Source organism: Eptatretus burgeri, chromosome 1, assembly GCF_056783735.1.
Source record: "Eptatretus burgeri isolate ZD-2024b chromosome 1, Ebu_testis_v1, whole genome shotgun sequence".
Classification (NCBI taxonomy): Eukaryota; Metazoa; Chordata; class Myxini; order Myxiniformes; family Myxinidae; genus Eptatretus; species Eptatretus burgeri.
The window spans coordinates 30,458,912-30,477,239 of record NC_140961.1 but is presented as its reverse complement, the minus strand read 5'-3'; the positions used below and the strand labels follow the sequence as shown (position 1 = coordinate 30,477,239).

Below are 18,328 nucleotides of genomic sequence, written 5' to 3'. Positions count from 1 at the left end.
TTACCTCGGCGTGTCTCAACTTATGATTAACTTACAAGTAGCATGTGTTGACGTCTGTCAACGATCGCCGACCGTGCATACAACTTGTGGCCAGCGTAGCGGAACATGAGTCATACGCCGGCATACGTCGTGAAATTTCAAGCATGCAAAAGTTTGAGGACAACCGAAAAGTACAACGTTTAAAGCCAACGTACAACAACGTATGGCAGTGTTTTTCAGCGTGCTCTCAATGTTATCAAAACTTACCCATAACGTATTCAACGTGTGCCAGCGTTTTAGAAAAAAAAAATCAAAAATCGGCATACGTTGGCGAAAACGTCAACGTGTGACTGGGCCTTAAACAGCGCCCGGGGCAAAGTGGAAATTTGCGTCCCCCGTAGGCCTTAAACTTGAGTGGATTTGAATGGAAAATCCCATAAGGGATATCGATTTATCGATTTTTTTTTTCGAATATCGGAAGTGTTGTGGAAAAAATTTATGGCCAATGACCTAAGTTGGACCAAAAGCCATAATCGTACCGAATTTGAATGGAATCCGTTGGAGTTTGTGAAAATGCATCAAAACGAATTTTCAGGGGCCTCTGAAGGAAGACAATAATATCATTAGCATATGTGCCAAATCTTGTTTCATTTCATGCAGGAACAAAAATCTGATTGTGGAACAAAGAAAGGGGCGTGCCGAAATATTAATATAGACATATATATGTATATATATATATATATATATATATATATATATATATATATATATATATGTATATATATATATGTATATATATATATATATATACATATATATATATATATATATATATATATATATATATATATATGAAAACCATGGTGAGGCCGTGAAGTCACTTCCGGTTCCGGGTTTGGAGTGTCGAGAGGTCTCCTTTGGGGCTCTCTGCTGACGTTCTCAAAGTTAAGTTTCCGGTCGTTATTTGTCCCGTTTTAACTGTTTAATTTTCTCACCTACATGTTACTCTGTGTTCCTAGTTTGGTTTTGTTTCAAAAATCGTGCTATTTTGTGAGTTTTGGTCGACGTTCTTACTGGGTGTTTGAGGCCTTGGCCTTGGCCTTGGCTTGAGGCCTACCGGTTCCCCTCCATGTTCGATCGTTTTTTCTTGTTTTTTCTCCCCCATTACCTTCAATTTATATCCTCCCCACTTTCCTAACGTCCTCCATTCTCCCAACTAATCTCTCTATTTCTTATCTTAAAAAAAAAAAAAACAATACGCTAACCTTCTCCCGATTCTGCTTCTTCTTCTTCCTCTTATTATTCCTCCTCTTCTTCTTCCTCTGATTTTTTTCTCCAAAACTTCCATGACCAAATCTGTTGAAAACTCAAACATTAATAATAATAACATAAACGATCTTGTAATGCTTCAGCTTCCTCTCTCACACATGTGGTTGTTCTTTACTGTTTCATAATGTTTCATAATGCACAACTCTTCTGCTATTCAAACAGACTGCTCTCCTTTTGACCTCTCCTTCATTCCTTGCCTAAAAAAATCCAACTATTACAGCGTTTCATCTCTCCATTCTCTGAATTTGCCTTCATTGCATCCATCAAGAATTGTGTTAAATCGCATCTCTGACTGAAAACTTTTTAAAACCCCAGTTTGCTATGAATGTTCGCTTTCCATCAACCATTCTGTTTTTCCAACTTCAGTGCCAACTCACCTTTCTCACCCCTCACTCTCAAAACAATCATCACACTCTTCTCCCTCCAAGCCTCCCTCTCACCTCTCTCAAAAATTCCCCCCTCACCTTTCTCCCACCTTTCATCCCCCTGACTCTTCCTTCTCTAAGTTGCCCCCCTCTCATCCACCAACCTGCCTCCCTCCACTGCCCTCTCACCTCCATCTCTTCACTCCACCTCCTCAAATCCTCAACTGCCTTCTTCCTTGTCTCTTGTCCCCCCTCTCCCCCAGCACCACAGAGCCTTTTCTCCTCCTCATTCGGCCCCCTCCCCGAGCTATTCTGCAATTCCCCACACTCTTTCAACAACCCTCCTTACCTCCCCCCCTCGTCCCTTGTCCTACCCTCTCCCTCCCCCCCACCCCCTGCACCCAATGCCTCCTCCCCTACCTCTTCATTAAAAGTGTGGACCTCAAATATCCGGGGCCTTCGCTCAAACCTTTCAGATCTTTCCATACAGGCTGCCACTGACAAACCAGACATAATCTGCCTAACAGAAACTTTCCTCTCCCAAGACGTGTCTGACTCCCAAGTATCTCTACCCGGTTATTCCCTCCTCCGGTATTACAGACCTGAGCCTCGTCCTAGTGGAGGTGTTGCTCTCTTCATTAAAGACTCTATTCCTCACTCTCCATGCACTGCTCTCACTCCCCCACACCCCCAGGAATACCTCTGGCTACGGCTTCCCTCCACTCTCACCTCACCTTTATATGTGTACTGTACCGTCCACCGAACAGTGATGACAAAACGGTGATCACACTATTTACACCTCACTATCCGAAAACATGAACCATCTTTTATCTTCTCATCCAAACTCTCTCTTCCTCTTATGTGGTGACTTCAATTGTCATCACGCCAGTTGGCTCGGTGTGGGTACCTCTCTCACCTGCCATGGCACCTCAGCAAAAGCTTTCTGCGACTCATTGGGACTGACTCAATCGGTCAATTTCCCGACCCGGATCTCAACCAATGGTACTCAATCTCTTCTGGATCTGATTTGGACAAATTTCCCTGACAATATCTGCTGCTCTTCCTCCGCTCCAATCGGTTCTTCTGACCACATCCTTGTCAAAGTGGACATCTCTCTGGCTGTTATCAGAGAACCACCTCACCGCCGTCGAGTCTGGCATTTCACTCAAGCCGACCGGCAGGGGCTCCAAGCAGCCATCAAACTTATAGATTGGTCTCGAATCGCAACTTTCTCCAACATCAACTCATCCTGGGAATTCTTTCAAAGAAACTTGCTCTCCCTCATGCACAGATTTATCCGATCTCGTCTTCAGTTGTCTTACCCTTCCTCCCGACGTTGGTTTACTGAAGCTTGTGGAGAGGCAGTTGTCCTGAAACAACTTGCCTTTGCCTCATGGAAAGCAAACCCAACTGAGGGCAATCTCATTTCCTTCCACAAAGCTCGGAACAAGTGCGTATCTACCCTCAGGAGAGCCAGAAAACAACATCTTTCTCATCTCAAATCTGAACTCTCAAACCTCTCTATCTCCTCCAAATCCTGGTGGCGTTTAATCAAATCTGTTTCTGGTGTATGTGCCCCCTCCATCCCCTCCATTACCTCAAATGGCCGCACTGCTGATACCGCACGTGAAAAGACTGAATGCCTAAACTCGGTGTTTGCATCGAAATCTTGTGTCCGAAACCCATCGCCTTTTTACCCACCTTACCCAGTCGCACCCAACTGTCCCTGGACTCTGTGTCCTTTTCTCCTGAGAAGGTGGAGAGCTTGCTGTCAAACCTCAACTCAGATTCTGCAACCGGTCCAGACGGCATCAGCCCACGTGTCCTCAAAGCCTGCTCTTCTGCTCTTATTCACCCTCTCTCTGTTCTATTCACCCTCTCATTTGCCCAAGGTCATCTGCCATCTGCTTGGAAATCAGCAAACATCACTGCCCTGCATAAAAAAGGTGCAAAAACAGATCCCTGCAACTGCAGACTAATCAGCCTTCTCCCAATCATCAGCAAGGTTATGGAATCCATCATCGCTTCAGACATGAAATCCTTCCTCTTATCCAATGGCTTGATTTCCGATCATCAATTTGGTTTCAGACCAAGTCACTCTACCCTGGATATGCTGCTTCTGCTCTCCCATCAATGGATGGAGGTCCTTGATGCCAGACAGGAAATCCAAGCCGTATCCCTGGACATATCACATGCTTTTGACACAGTCTGGCACCCTGCCCGACTCACCAAACTCTCTTCCCATGGTATCCAAGGCCATCTGCACTCATGGCTCGCAGACTTCCTCTCCTGTCGCAGTCAACGTGTGGCCCAAAATGGAGTTCTTTCCTCCGCTCTTCCTGTCCAGGCTGGAGTTCCTCAAGGTAGCGTTCTGGGCCCTGTTCTTTTTCTGGTTTTCATCAATGATCTCTCCGACTCTCTGGAAAATCCTCCCTATCTCTTTTCTGATGACTCCACCCTCTGCCGTACCATCTGTCATCCTTCAGACCGACAAGCAGCAGCTTCTTCGCTCACTGCAGATCTGGATAAAATCACAAACTGGTCCAACACGTGGAACATGTCTTTCAATCCAGACAAATCTCACACTCTCACTTTGTCTCTTCGAAAGGACCGTTTGGAACCCCCCCCTCCCCATCCACTTTCTCAACAATCCTCTGGAAGAAGTCCTTTCTTTCAAGCTTCTGGGTCTCACTATCTGCCATGACCTTTCCTGGGAAAGCCACATTTCAAACCTCGCCTCCAAAGCCAGTCGCCGACTGGGAATCCTTCCTCGGCCGTCTTGAGCTCCTGACCACTTACAAAGCTTTTGTCCGCAGCCTGATGGAGTACTGCTCTCCCCTCTGGGCTGGTGCTCCTGCCTCCCACCTTTCTCGGCTTCACACTGTCGAAACCAGGGCATTTAGGATCATCGGCATCTCCCGCAATGAAGCTGAGTCTTTGGGCCTCTCACTCAATCACCGCAGGTTGGTCGGTGGTCTTTCTGTCTTCTTCCGTCTCCTCTTCAGCCTTGCCCCCCCTGCTCTCTCTGCGATTTGTCCCCACCACATTTCCACAGGGTGCTCAAGGTCCCCCAACAACCCCCTTCTGGTAAAACTACCAAAATCACGAATCGCTGCTCACCTTCACTCTTTCATTCCTCTTTTTCCTGCCTTTGGATAAACTCCCTCACTCTATTCTTTCCCATTCTTCCCTCCAGGGTTTCAAAACAGCTGTTCACCACCACCTCTTATTATCCCACATCCAAATCCTCGATCTTTTCTACCCCCGATAATCTACCCAAGCCCACTTCCTTCAATTCCCCTGCTTTCCTTCCTGAAAGTCCCTGTAATGTCCATCTTCTATTCCCCATGTAACCCATCGCATCCCTCTCCCTTCCACAGATCTGCTAATGTGTCTGTTTCCCACTGTTTTGTCCCTCCCACTCCCGCCCCTCTTGTCTCATGCCCCCTTGCTGTGAGTTGTGTGTTCGCTCTCATACGAGCCTCGACAAGGTATACAAAAAAAAAAAAAGCCATGAGGCCGTCTGTCAGTCCGTGGAGACGATATGCCTATTATTCACATCCTGTTTGAACGTCAATGCCCCAAGACCCTTACGACACCAAAGATGCAAAAGACCTGAGGACCCAAAAGACCACAAAAACCCAAAAGTCACTGAGGACCCAAAAGACCTCAAAGACCCAAAAGTCACAGAGGAACCAAAAGACCCGGAAGACCCAAAAGTCACAGAGGAACCAAAAGACCCGGAAGACCCAAAAAACCCCGAGGACCCCAAATAACTCAAAGACCCAAAATTCCTCAAATGCAAAAGTCCCAAAAGACCCTGAAGACACAAAAGACCAAAAAGACACTGACGACTTAATAACCCTGAAGACCCAAAAGTCACCAGGACCCAAAAGACCCTGAAGATCCAAAATAACCCAGAGACCCAAAATACCCCAAAGACCCTGAAGACCCAAAACATCCCAAAGACCCCAGAGATGCAAAAGATCCAAAAGACGCAAAAGACCCCAAAGACCCAAACATCACTGAGGACCCAAAAGATCCCGGATACCCAAAAGTACCCAAGGACGCAAAAGACCCCGAAGACCCTTTAGACCCCTCACACCCTTCAGACAGATGAGACAGCATAGACCCTTGACCATTTGGACCACATGGACCTTCTTAAATCACAATTAAATTTCAAATAAATATATCACCAATATTACAAATAAATTTGGAGAAAAACAATTGTTTGTTTTATGATTGGTGTAAATCATGACAATTCAGCAATCTCTGTAACGACGCGTGGATAGGTGAGTGTAACGAGCTGATCCATGCGAGTACTGATGTAAATCTAACTCCAGTCCCATTATGTTATATACACTAATAAAATGGTGTGTGTGTGTGTGTGTGTGTGTGTGTGTGTGTGTGTGTGTGTGTGTGTGTGTGTGTGTGTGTGTGTGTGTGTGTGTGTGTGTGTGTGTGTGTGTGTGTGTGTGTGTGTGTGTGTGTGTGTGTGTGTGTGTGTCTCAGTGTGTCAGTGTGTCAGTGTGTCCCCTCCATACTCCAAAACTATAAAACCTCACAGCCTGAAACTTTGCATGCACGTTAAAAAAAACTCCAAGGAAGTGCATGAGTGAAAATTGTGTTTGTGTTAATTAAAACACCCCTTTTGAAGATAATTAACAGCCTTATTTAATTATATCCTTCATCAGGCGATCCTCAACCCCCTCGCCCTCTGGGTCTTAAGGTGTTTCCTGGGTAACCTTGCTGGGGTCTGAAGCTGCCATGTTTTTGGCCTGCTCAACCATGTTTTGACTTGGAACAGGCTACAACGATTTCTTACCGATAAAGTTTTTTTTTTTTCCACTTTCCTCATTCATATTATCGAATACCTGTTCATCATAGCTACGAATCGCTGGGGATATTGCAGTGTTTATAAACGCCTCGAGACACCACCATTTGTGGCTTTATTTAATTTGCGTATTTGAATAACTGAGAGAATCTCTTAAACTAACCATTATTACAAAATGTCAGCTCCAGATTTGAAAGTATCAGCAGTTCCGACTCCAAAAAATGTGTTGATTTGTCCAATTCGGACATTGCATGGGTGTTTCCAGTGACACAGTTGGATCGACGGCAATTGGTAATCGCTTGCCAAGCCAGGTGTTCTGTTGGAGTGCTTGCTTGAGTGCTGAAGCCACTTACCGAGCTGTCCAGTGCAGTTTGTGTCCCAATCGGGATGTACAGTCGACAGTTACTCCAAGGTAGAGGTACGTATACAGCACACACGGATGTGGTACATATGGGTAGACTTGGATCTGTAAGGACTCTGTTGGTGTGTGGACATGCCATGCCTGTTATGAGTGCCATGGTAGAAAAGTTTCATCCCGTATCTTATGGAGGTTCCATCACGTTTTCCTTTGTCCTCGTGCCTGTATCGAAAGCATTTGGTTGTTGGATTTGCTTTACAAAGGTTATATGTTTCTTTTTATGAGTTTCGAAGGAAAATATATTTGATAACGCCCGATCTCTAAGCCGTTTGCAGTATATACAGTATGTATTTTCTAAATTACCGATCCAATTTTTTTTCCGCTGTGGAAACTGAATTGTTAATTGAATTTACTGGTGCATGCCCGTACATGCGTGGCCGTACGTGTGTGCTCGTACGTGCGTACCCATACGTGCGTGGCCTTACGTGCAAAAAAAAAGAAAGAAGAAGAATTGTGACATCAAAGCACCGTGTCCTGTCATTGGTTTGGTAAATAAATGGCCATAACTTGAGAACCACTTGTCCGATTAATATCAAACCTGGAAGAGGCACATAGTCAGGTCCCCAGCAATATACCTGGCAAGTTTCAATTCGATCAGACCAGTGGTTATCGACAAACAGCGGTGACAGACAGACAGACAGACACAGAGAAATTGCTGGAATTATAGATAGATAATAATGTAAAAAAATGCAAATTAACTTCGTTTAGTGCTTTGACAAATAGTTTAATAAATATATTCTTCCGGTCAAAACTTTTAGAACACCCCCATTTTTCAGTTTTTACTGAAATTTAAGCAGTTCAAGTCCAATGAATTACCTGAAATGGTACAAAACTAAGTGGTAAACTGCCAGAGGTTAAAAAATTGAAAAGTTTAGGTGACCAAAAACTGAAAAATAATGTAAATTTCAGAGTTGTGAAAAAGGCCCTTTTCAGGGAACAAGTAATGGGTTAGCAACTGCAGCTGTTCTGCAGCAATGGAAGTAAATTAAGCCTTGATAGTTGATGCAAACAATTCCTATAGGTGTCCCAACTTTTGTTGATTAGTTACAAACCCTCTGTCTGAATCAAAACAGTGCTGGAACAGACTGTGTTGTGCCACCCTCTGAAGCATTATTTGGACAATATTGCATTGCAGGAAGTAGTACATTGCGATCATAATGGTGAGAAAAAGACAATTAACAAAGGAAGATAGACAGTCCATTATAACCCTTAAAAGTGTAGGTCTTTCCTTTAGAGAAATTGCAAAGGAGGCCAAGGTGTCAGTGAGTACAGTTTCCTACACCATCAAAAGGCACTTGGAAACTGGAGGAGACTCTGACAGGAAGAGGTCTGGCAGACCCAAAGCCACAACACAATGAGAAGACGAGTTTCTGAGAGTCAACAGCTTGATTGATAGGCGGCTCAGAGGACAGCAGCTTCAAGCACAGCTTAACACTGGTCGAAGTAAGTAAGTCTCAATTTCAACTGTGAAGAGAAGACTTCGAGCTGCAGGTTTGAGAGGTCAAGTGGCAGTAAGAAAGCCATTGCTGAGATAGCAAAATAAGAAAAAAAAGGCTTGCCTGGGCCATCAAGCACCGCCAGTGGACGACTGAAAACTGGAAGGTCTTTTGGACCGATCAATCAAAATTTGAAATCTTTGGTTCATCACACAGGGTTTTTGTACACCATTGAGTCGGCGAAATGATGGTTCCTCAGTGTGTGACACCAACTGTCAAACATGGAGGAGGAAGCGTGATGATCTGGGGCTCTTTTGCTGGATCCAGAGGCGACTTACACAGAGTGACTGACACCCTGAACCAAAAGGGCTATCACAGCATTTTGCAGCGCCATGCAATACCCTCTGGTCTATGCCTAGTTGGTCAGGGGTTCATCCTACAGCAAGATAACGACCCAAAACATACCTCCAGGCTATATCAGAACTACCTTAGAAGAAAACAACAAGAAGGTGGGCTTCAAATCATGGAATGGCCAGCACAGTCTCCAGACTTAAACCCCATCGAGCTGGTTTGGGATGAACTGGACAGAAGGGTGAAAGCAAAGCAACCTACAAGTGCAACATATTTGTGGGAACTTCTGCAACAATGTTGGGAAGAATTTTCCGAACACTATTTCATTTCCATTGTAGAAAGAGTATGTTTGGTTGTCATATCTGCAATAGGTGGCTACTTTGATGAGTCAAAAATTTTGATTCAATTTTGTTCAACAAAACGATTCCATGATTTCTTTTTTTATCTGCAATTGTTTATTTGTTCGATGCTTTAATTTCAGACTACATTGAAACATTAAACTGCTTAAATGTCAGTAAAAACTGGAAAAATGGGGATGTTCTAAAACTTTTGACCAGTAGAGTATGCTGAGAATACTAGTAAAGAGCAGAATACACACATTTCGCTGATGTAGTCAGAAACAACCTCGTACAACCTTATCTGTCTGATGACCATCTAAGTCAGCAACAAAAAAATGACTATCTCCCCACCACACCCCCTCCCAGGGCTAAAAGCAAGCGTCAAAATAGACCAATTAACCTTCTATGTTGCAATTTTAAAATTTACAAAGTTCCATTTGTTATCTCAACACACCCTGGTAAAACTGTATTATATATATATATATATATATATATATATATATATATATACATATATATATATATATATATATATATATATATATATATATATATATATATATATATATATATATACGGAAGCTATCTCGGCTCCCACCAGACTCCCCGGAATTGTAGGCCGTCGCACACTGATAATTCCGTAACGCAGCGGGTCACTAAACCGACCGTGGACGCCAATAACTCAACCGCGTGACCGAGGATCCTCCCGTCTATGGGTTAATCGGGTTACCTAATTAGTCACGTGGTTTAATTACCGGGGAACACGTCCTCGGTACGCCTTGTCCGAACCGGATCACTCTGCCGGACCGGATCACTTTACCGGATCGGATGCAGCCGAGCGACACTGCCAAGGACGTACCAGCTAAAAGGAACGGGTCATTGGGAATAAAGTCCCGGCAAAACGAGGATTTGAACCATGCTGGATCAATGAAAGAAACCACAAAAACGAGCTGGGAACATTTCTAATAATAATTTATTACAATGGGCGAGGAAAGGTATGTGGCACAATCAAGATTTATTGGGGTGTGTTGTGCAGAGATGGGGGGGGGGGAGAGGTGTGGGTGCAGCAAATAAACAAGCAACTTACAAAAGTGGACACAGAACAGACTTGATGCGAAAATAATAACAACAATAATGATAACAATCACGATCTTCTGCAGTCTTACTTCAGCAGACAGGTGCCAGGACACACACACACACACACACACACACACACACACACACACACACACACACACACACACACACACACACACACACACACACACACCACTCGAAGAGAGTATTGAAACGAGAAGGGAAAGGAGATGAGGCTACGATCTCGGTACCTTTGTACTTGATTGCACGAACACGCCTCCAATACATTTCGGGGGGATGCTCCATGGTGCGGTACCCGACAGCTGGCGCGTCGTCTCTGGCTTCAGCAGCGCGTGTGGAGACCGTGTTCGTGAAGGAGGGGCTTGAATGGAGAAGGGGCGGAGTCCAGAGTGCGTGGATGTAGTGGTAGGTGGGACCAGGTAGGTGGGTGGGGTCAACTTCGTGTGGGTGGAGATGAGCAGGTGGAGTCTAGGCAGCAGGAGGTGGGTCGTGGCGATGTCGACTAGGGGGGGTGAGAGAGAGGGGTGGAGAGACCGCTCCGACCTTTATAGGACCTGCAGCGCGGGGCGGGGGGGCCACCCTGAAGTGAAGCGTCATTACCTGAATCGGGCGCTCCGATTGGCCCTGACCCTCACGCGGCCTGCTACCTTTAGCTGGAAACCGCCCCACTTCATTTCCGGCAAGGTCATGTCAGACAGCGAAAATATTACGCTTCGACCCCATGACATGATACGAATAGCCCACTCCGAAATTGGCGCGCGAATCGTCTCGCAAAAACCCCCGAGCCATGCCCTAGCGACCGACCGAGGGTCCCGCATGCCCGCTCGGGCGTCCGACCAGCGCCGATCAACGCGCCCGCTCCGTGCGCGCCAACGTGGCCTGCGCTGCACAACATTCCCCTGCTCGATCACAGCTTCACTGGCCGTAGAGACGAGAAGACGTTCACTATCGGTGGAGAATCCGTTGCTGCCTGCGAGGGCTGAAGGTACCTTGTTTTAGATAAATCCATGCATGTTTTGCGCAGTACGTGTGGATCCGCCATCGCCCACGTGGTCAGTGTTCACGTTCGCCCAATTCTGCTGGCGTGTGCACGGGTCGAACACCGATATGTATCAGATATTTGGTTGAAAAGGAACGTGCCGCTTTTACTCCGCACACTCGTATCTCGCCCAATGTGGCGTGGAGTCGCCTTTATCGGCCTCCGTACGCGTTTTGTGCTGCGTGGGCGTTGTGCTGGCTGTTTCTTGTGTTGTCAAAAACATCATTCGTGCAGCCTCTTAAGAGATATTAATTCGTCTGCCTTTTTAATGCAACCCAGATCATCCGAAGCTCGAGTCGACAAATCCCAGACTGCCAAGCACACTGTATGACTTGCCACACACGTTGGGTTGAGGGCTCGCTTGGGAACGAGGGCTCTGCGCTGTTAACGCTCGCGCGTCATCGTTTCCTCGCAGCGGCGCCGCATGCGCTGGCCTCCCTGAGGACCCATCTCACAGCGAATGCGCACGTGGCTCAGATTTACCTCAGGAATAATCAGACGAAAAGAAGAGTAGGGACGAAATGAAAAAATTATGGAAGCAAACCAAGCTATGAGATCATCGCAACGCACTCCCTTATTGTCCTGCTAGACAAAAGGAAAGGGACTGTCTACACGTATATTAATGGAATAACTGTCTTGGGACCACTATCTGTTGGATGCATGCGGTTCTGAGAACCGCAACAATATACATATGTATATATATATATATATATATATATATATATATATATATATATATATATATATATATATATATATATATACTGAAACACAAAAGAAACTTACCACTTGTTTGAAATGTAATAAAATTGTAACAGTTCAAAATAAAACAAACCAACAATTGCTCATTGAATCATTGGCATTTTATTGATGAAATGTCTAGATTTTGACCAAGATACACCATCTCATAAGTTTGTTCTGCAGTGCAGAACAGCACAGCGTGCGATGTCAGTCCCCTTTCAATAGCGTGTGTGGCCACCATTGTTTTGGATACAGGCAGTGCATCGTCGGCACATACTGCCTACCAGTCTTTGGATGGATTTCTGCTGGATTCTGTCCCACTCAGTCCTCAATGTCTGAAGCCATCTGACTTAGGACCATCTGCCTGTCCTGCCTTGCAGTGGTGACTCTTGGCCTCCCTGATCGAGGTCTGTCATCTGCAGAGTTGTGGAGGGTGTATCTGTCCACCAGGGCCGATATCGTCTGGTGTGAACAGCCAAGGCGACGTGCCACCTCACAGTAGCTCAATCTGCCTTGCAGTATGCCCAAGGCACACTGCCGTTGATCCCTTGACAATCGTGGCATGTTGATTGAAATGCCCATTTTGCACTGGCCTTTTTAAAGCCAATATCAAGACATCACGTGCAGCTCATTGAAATCATCCCCGTACCCCTTGGCTAATCACTGACAGTCAAAACGGCTGTTCAACAGCTGTGCTATGAAGTGACCATTGAAGGTGCAAGTGACCATCCGTGACCGTTTTGTCTGACAGTGAGGACACTATTGTCCACAAATAAGTTCACACATTTACAACACGCAGTGTTATTGTTGATATTTGAAGGTTTAAAAGGTGGTAAGTTTCTTTTGCATTTCAGTGTATATATATATATATATATATATATATATATATATATATATATATATATATATATATATATATATATATATATATATATATATATATATATATATATATATATATATATATATATATATATATATATATATATATATATACACTCAATATTCTATGTAAAATTAAGTCTTCAGCTTGCAACGATGTTGCAGGCTGGGGCCTTCCTTTTGTGCACCGAAGTGTCTTATTTTACTGAATAAACAGCTTGTATTGAACTAAAGTATTTCTGGCTTATGGTGGCGAGAAATTGCTCCGACACCACCTATCACACGCAGCTGTTATAAAGACTGGTGTTTGTGAACATCTCCTTGAAACTTCTACATAACATAAATGTAACGTTGTTTTTCAGTGAAAGCTACTCAAGGTTTTTGAGTTGTACACAGTACGTACTGATGTTGGTAATCACACTGACTCCAACCTGCCGATTCCCGAAAAATTGCCAATATCGGCCAAGCGTGTGCGTGTGCTCTGCGTGTGCGTGTGTTTGTGTTGTTCACAAAGCATAACATATTCTCTCTTATTATTCCCCTACCCACCCCCTCCACCTCTCTCTCTGTCTGTCTGTCTCTGGACGTATCCAGACGGTCTTTATGTTTGGACGGTGGTTATCTCCATATGTGTCTGGACCGTGGTTAACTCCGGGCGGGGTTTGTCTCCAGACAGGTCCGGATGGGAGTTTGTCTCTGAGTGGTATCTATCGCATGACTGGTAGAAAATGGATTTCAGACATTATTTTGTTTACATCTTCACTGTTATTCCATACAGAATCATTTTGATGAGACAGTGTGAATCGTAGTTGACGCTTCACCACATGTCTGCCTTCCCTTCCTCTCACCTCTCACTACCTTCCCTCCCCCCCTTCCTCACTCTCCCTCCTTGCTCTCCCCTCCCTCCTCTCTCTTTCCCCCTCTATCTCCTCACTCTCCCTCCACCCCTCTCTATCACCACCTCTTCCCCCCCCCCATCTCGGTATTCCCGTCAGCGAAGTGGCGGGTTGTATTTGGTGGTACCTAATAAATGCCTTCTGCTTCTCCTTGATAGCATTCCTTTTCGCACCACTCAACCACCCTGGTCTCTTTCTGCTTCTAGATTTACACCTCATTGGAATGTACTTACTCTGCACTCTACACATTTGCTCCTTGAAGGTTTCCCATTTCTCTGATGCTGATTGTCCCATTGTTTGCTTCTCCTAATCTGCATCACCCACCTCTCTCCTCATACCCTCAAAGTTTTGCCTTCCTGAAATCTAATAGCCTTACTCTACTATCCTGAACTCCAACCCTCAACCGAATCCTTGCACACATGATGTTGTGGTCACTTGATCCTAAATGCTCCCCTACCTTCACCACCTCCACCATGTTGGGATCATTACTTAAAAGAAGGTCTAACACCGCACTCCCCTTCGTGGACTTATCTACAAACTGGGTTAAAAAGCAATCCTGGACTAAAACTAGGAAATCCTCATCTGCTCTGCCCTTTCCCTGTTCCTGGACCCAATGTATCCCTGGCAAGTTGTTATTCCCCATAATTAATACTCTCCCCATACCACTTGCCCTTTTGAATTCTTAATGTACTCCTCCTTCTTCCTCTTCCTTCACACCCGAAGCCCTATAAAAGCATCCCACCAGTATGTTACTGTTTTTACAATCTCTAATCTCTTCCCATACAGAAGCCTCTACATTAATTCCGTCTTTAATGGCACCCCTTTCTCTTGATGAAATGTTGTCCTTTACCCAGATTGATACTCCTCCTATTCTCTCCTTCCTGTCTCACCGATACACCTTGTAGCCTTCTATTCCTGTCCTCCAGTTACTCTCCTCCTTAAACCATGTCTCACTCACTGCAACTATATCGTACTGCTTGTTATCCACATTGGCCTCAAGCTTTTCCATCTTATTATTTCAACTCCTGGTATTGGTATAGAATATGTTTAATGTTTCCCTTCTTGAAATTCTATTTTCTTGCTTGGCCTTACTCATCACAATTACATCATCCGTTCCTTCATTAGAGCTTCCCTACCCTCTGCTGACCTTAAAAAAAAGTCTGAATACCTTCTTCAATTCCCACTGCAAACCTTGCTGCCCCCTTTCTATGTAACATGGCCATCATTCTGGAAACACTCCCTTTGTCCCTGAAATGATTCCCACTGCTTCTTCAATGTAAAACGTTCCTCCCTTTTCCATTCTTCCAGCCATTGGTTGACATCCATCGCTCTCCTCATAATTAACCTCTGCCATCGAAGATCGGAGGTGACTGTCTTCACCCCTTTCTGTTTGTTATCTTGCCAAAACGAAGTTTTTGCAAGATATGTTAGTCAGCTTGTATGTTTTTTTTTGTTTGTTTGTCTGTAATCACGTATAAAAAATTCTGCAGAACACAGTTATCTTTGATAATTTTTGTAACTTCGCATATCAGAGGCCTATAGAGGTCCCTTTCAGCGCACAAAATTTCAAAGGTCAAGGTCAAAGGTCAAGGTCACTTTGGCGCAAATCAGGGGAGTCGACGAAACCCTTATTTTTTGATCGGATCGTCTTCAAACTTCATAGGAATATAGTTCATGGTCTGGCGCTCAACTGATTAATTTTTGGTGGCGATTGGCCTTAACCTTTATGGTTAGCGCCTAAGGTCAAACATATTTGACCCCAAGGTCAAATTTTCAAGTTTTAGGAACCATATCGTGTCGTACCTCAAATTGAACACCTCGATGAGTGCTTTCTAGATATGTCAAGCTTGAGACATTATGACGTCATTTGGTGACGTTATGAGGAAAACGCATATTTTTCATGGTTACTCTGTAGAACGATTCTCATCGGAATCTCTCGTGGGCAGATATTCCTCAAGGAGTCGCTCCTGGTGGATAGCAGCTCTGTTCACCTCAGTGTGACCTTAAATAAGTCACACGTGGTAACCTTTTGGCAAGATACGGGTCACCCTGCGGGTGACATTGGTTTATTTGTTTGTTTGTTTGTGTGTTTGTTTGTTTGTGAGTGAACAGTATTACGGAAAAACTCCTCGACGGATTTCGACGAAACTTGGTGGGGGGGTTAGGTATGGTCCAAGGATCATGCCATTAGATTTTGGACTTGGTCCCCCCCCCAAAAAAAATTGTTAGAGAAATTTTTTTTTTGCATTTCTGCATGTTTTAAGTGATTTGCAACCGCCCCCACCCCAAAAAAAAAATTTAGAGAAAAAAAAAATTTGCAACTTTTTTGAATAAAATTTCGATTTCTGTTTTTTTTTCGTGCATCTATGCAATCCATGAAACATTTCTACATGTTTTAAGTGATTTCCAACCCCCCCCCCCCAAAAAAAAAAATGTTGGAGAAAAGAACTATAACTCTGTCAGCACTGTTGACATCATATTTAATGAATAAGATATAAGGTTCACTTGAGTGACCCAGCAGTATTGGCGGCGGAGGTTTTGCACTCTCCCGAGTGCTCCCCCTCTATTTTCTGTATTGTTTCCTAATCTTTGGAGAAAGCCTGGTGGTGGCTTTGTGGGTCGGGTAGCTGACATGGAATCTTAGGGTCCTGAGTTTAAGCCCTGTTGGCCATTGAATTAAAGCCTAGGTGGGTTTGACTTATCCTGTCATCCTTTTGAGGTTAGGGTTAGGGTTAGGGCTCACACTGCACAATCACCACTGTAACCCTCCCCACTGCTGGCACTTGCTCCACCCTCCCCACTGCCTGCACTTGCTACACCCTCCCCACTGCCGGCACTCGCTACACCCTCAACACCTGCACTGGTGGTGTTGAGGGTGCAGCACCCACACCACTGCATGCACTCTCACAACTTTCTGCCCCTACTGCACGATCACCACTGCACTGGCCTCACCCTCACCTCTGCTTGCACTCGCTGCACAATCGCTACTGCCTTCACTCACTACTCCCTCACCACTATGTGCACCCTCTCCACTGCCTGCAAACTCTCCACCACCTGCACTCACTGCACACTCACCATTGCCTGTACTCGCTGCCTCACCACTGCCTGTACTCATTTCCTCAGCACTGCCTGAACTCACTGCTTCACCACCGCCTGCACTTGCTGCACCCTCACTTATGCCTGCTCCCACTGCACCATCACCACTTCGTGCTCGTGCTGCACAATCACCACTGCCTGCTCCCGCTGCATCTTCACCACTGCCTGCTACCGCTGCACCTTCATCAATGCCTGCTACCACTGCACTCTCACCACTGCCTACTCTTGTTGCACTCTCACCATTGCCTGCTCCCACTGCACTATCACCACTGCCTGCTCCCACTACACCCACACCACTGCATGGCACTCGCCACTTCCTGCCCCTGCTGCACCATCACCACTGCCTGCTACCACTGCACCCTCACCACTTCCTGCTCCAGCTACACCCTCCCCACTGCCTGCCCTCACTGCACCGTCACCACTTCCTGCTCACACTGCACAATCACCACTGCCTATTTCATCACACTACACCTCCTACAACAGTAAGTAGCCTCTCCTTCCCCTATTGTTCATGTGACCCACATTAAGCATCTATCACATTTTATGTACTCCTCTTCCTTTGTCCTTTGTCCTTCGTTCTCTGTTGTACATCGCTCCTTCCCAATTCCATATACAGGCGATGTATGACGTCATCGTTGGGCACAGAAGGAAGGGAATACTCAGTTTTCACTCCGTTTGTTTTCTTGTTTGTTTGTTGTTTTTTTTAAGAGCAAAAACGGTATTTTTTTGGTTTTTGACTAATCAATCAATTAATTAATTACTTAGTTATTGATTTATTCATGACATTAATTTTATTTCTCATCCTGGCAATATATCAGGCCCCTTTAGAGCTGGGAAGCTGATATTTGGACATGACAGTGACCAAGTAATTTTGCTATAAAGGGTATTTTTTGATTTATTGAATAATCAATTAATTATTCATTTTTCGATTAATTACTCAATTTTCAAAAAGTTACAGATTCAGATGAAACAGTGGTGGTTTAGATATTTGGAAATTGATTGAGAAATTAATTATTTTATGATTACTATTTATTTATTTATTTTAATTAATTAATTAATTAAGTACAATTAATTAATCAATCGATTGTCGTGCACTGGAGGAATTGTTACCTTCGCCACCGAAGGTTATGTTTTCACCCCTTTCTGTGTGTTTGTCTGTCTGTTTATCTGTTTGTGTACAGGATATCTCATAAAGTTGTGCACGGAACCTGATGAAATTTTCTGGACAGGTTCGGTGTGTGACAAGGACGAACTGATTATATTTTGGTGAAGATCCGGATCCGGATCCGGATCCGACGACTACAAAAGTGATTCTTCACCATTGAGGAACAGGGCCAACAACGACATAGTACTGTATAGCATGATATTTCAATAATGTATTGGGCGTGATACGATATGTTCTCGTGGAGCAGGCATTGCGTGGTGGAGGTATGCGCTCGACCAAGTACACTTCTGGGTTTAAAAAAAAAAATTTGGCTTGTGGGTGGTGTACTTTGAATGTACCACTCCTTCTTTATACCCTTTTT

At 44.6% G+C, this 18,328-nt stretch overlaps 1 protein-coding gene across 1 annotated transcript in view; it reads left to right on the top strand.

Moving 5' to 3' along the window:
- Positions 1-6,410: 6,410 nt before the first annotated feature.
- The window catches only part of LOC147034159 (CMP-N-acetylneuraminate-beta-galactosamide-alpha-2,3-sialyltransferase 2-like), an 89,125-nt gene continuing 77,207 nt past the window's right edge, over positions 6,411-18,328 (top strand). Inside the window, exon 1 of the mRNA XM_085877516.1 lies at positions 6,411-6,925. The gene's annotated coding sequence lies outside the window, so the exon portion shown is untranslated. The remainder of the gene's footprint in view (positions 6,926-18,328) is intronic.